The sequence below is a fragment of the Portunus trituberculatus genome, chromosome 4 (assembly GCF_017591435.1).
Source record: "Portunus trituberculatus isolate SZX2019 chromosome 4, ASM1759143v1, whole genome shotgun sequence".
Taxonomy (NCBI): Eukaryota; Metazoa; Arthropoda; class Malacostraca; order Decapoda; family Portunidae; genus Portunus; species Portunus trituberculatus.
The window spans coordinates 5,377,571-5,380,070 of NC_059258.1; positions in this window are offsets into that span (position 1 = coordinate 5,377,571).

Consider the following 2,500-nt stretch of genomic DNA (forward strand, 5'->3'; position numbering starts at 1 on the left):
CTCTCTCTCTCTCTCTCCTTTTTTCTCGTTCTTTGTTTTGCACCTTTATTCTTATTACTTCTCTTCTTCTTCTTCTTCTTCCTCCTCCTCCTCCTCCTCCTCATATTCTTCATTTTCGGATTACATAGAAGTTGCCGAGAGAGAGAGAGAGAGAGAGAGAGAGAGAGAGAGAGAGAGAGAGAGAGAGAGAGAGAGATGAGAAAATTGCATCTCTCTCTCTCTCTCTCTCTCTCTCTCTCTCTCTCTCTCTCTCTCTCTCTCTCTCTCTCTCTCTCTCTTTAATTCTCTCTCTCTCTCTCTCTCTCTCTCTCTCTCTCTCTCTCTCTCTCTCTCTCTCTCTCTCTCTCTCTCTCCCCTCTTACTTTATTTATTGTTGTTCTTTGTATTACATTTCATTATTCTTCCTTCCTCGTTTCTTGTTTCTCTCTCTCTCTCTCTCTCTCTCTCTCTCTCTCTCTCTCTCTCTCTCTCTCTCTCTCTCTCTCTCTGAAGAAATATTATACACACTTCATATTTTCTTGAGAGAGAGAGAGAGAGAGAGAGAGAGAGAGAGAGAGAGAGAGAGAGAGAGAGAGAGAGAGAGAGAGAGAGAGAGAGAGAGAGAGAGAGAGGAAAATGGTATATAAATGAAAAGAAAAATACAGGGAAAAGAAAGAAAGAAAGAAAGAAAAAGAAAGAAAGAAAGAATTTAAGCACACACACGCACGCACACACACACACACACACACACACACACACACACACACACACACACACACACAAGGACAAATATGAAGAAGAGGAAAAATATGTGTGTGTGTGTGTGTGTGTGTGTGTGTGTGTGTGTGTGTGTGTGTGTGTGTGTGTGAGGACTATAGAGGACAAGAGGTTTAAAGAAGATAGGCTTAGACAGAGAGAGAGAGAGAGAGAGAGAGAGAGAGAGAGAGAGAGAGAGAGAGAGAGAGAGAGAGAGAGAGAGAGAGAGAGAGAGAGAGCCACTAATTGAACTAAACACGTACAAACAACTTTCCATTTTCTTGTACCAGTATCTCGTTTTCTATTAGCCTTTTTTTTTTTGGGGAGGGGAACTTCGTACCAGTATCACACACACACACACACACACACACACACACACACACACACACACACACACACACACACACACACACACACACACACACACACACACACACACACACACCTCCTCTTCTTCTATTTATTTCATTTTATTTATTTATTTATTTGTTTATTTATTCATTTATTTTATTTCAAAGTTGTAAATTTTTCGATAAAGTTACGATATTTCCTTTTTTGTCTTTTTTCTTTCTTTTTTTCTTTCCTTCGTTTCTCCTTTCTTCTTGTTTCCTTCCTTCCTTCTTTTCTTCCTTCCTTCCTTCTTGTTTCCTTCCTTCCTCTCTTCTTCCTTATCTTTCTTCTTTCCTTCCTTCCTTTCTTCTTCTTCCTCATCTTTCTTCCTTCCTTCCTTTCTTCCTTCTTCTTCTTTCCTTCCTTCCTCTCTTCTTTTTCCTCATCTTTCTTCCTTCCTTCCTTCCTTCCTTCTTTCTTTCTTCCTTCCTTCCTTCCTTCTTTCTTTCCTTCCTTCCTTCCTCTCTTCTTTCCTTCCTTCCTTCCTTCCTTCGTCTATTTGTTTGAAAGATTGAGGCAATTTCTAGACAAACTTATTAATATTCCAGTCATTTTACTTTTTTTTTATCATTTCATCACGTTTGGAGAGAACATTGATCATAAAGTCACGTTATTTCAATCCCAGCATTTTTATTCTCTATATTTTTCGTTTCCATGTAAAAAAATAAAATAATTATATATATACATACATACATATACATACATACATATATATACATTTCAGTTTAATTATTTGCTTTCTCTTTGCTTTTCGTTTCCAAAATATAAAAAAATACATTCAAACAAATATACATACATACATACATACATACACACACACATACATACATACACACATACATACACATAACTTCATTCTAATTGTCTTTCCTCTTCTTTTCGACAATATTCTTAAGGTTATTTCACTAATTAGTCTTATTCTCTTTATCTTTCGCTTCTAAATCAAATATTCTTTAAAAAGTAATCTATTCATACATATACATACATACATACATGTACCGATGTATCGTTATCGGTATCGGTATCAGTATCGGCCCATTTAAGGAGTATCGGCCTCGGCATCGGTGTGGGCTATTTTTTGCCGATAGTACCGATGCTTACAAACATGATGAGGTGGCGTGTCTCAGTCTGCAAGCCATTCAGTTAAACAGGATTTGGATGTTCATGGCGATAAAAATAAATTGCTGGTATTGCCAAATTATTTAGTGTTGCAGTGTATTGAGTCCGTGGCGCGTAGTAATACAATGTGTTCCTGCCTAATGAGTCACCACTGCTACCGTACTTGCACACGAGGCAGTTGTTGTGTTATATATTTGCTGACACGATGGTGAAGCTGAGCCATGCAGAGCCACAAGAGGTTGCACAATTCTAACAA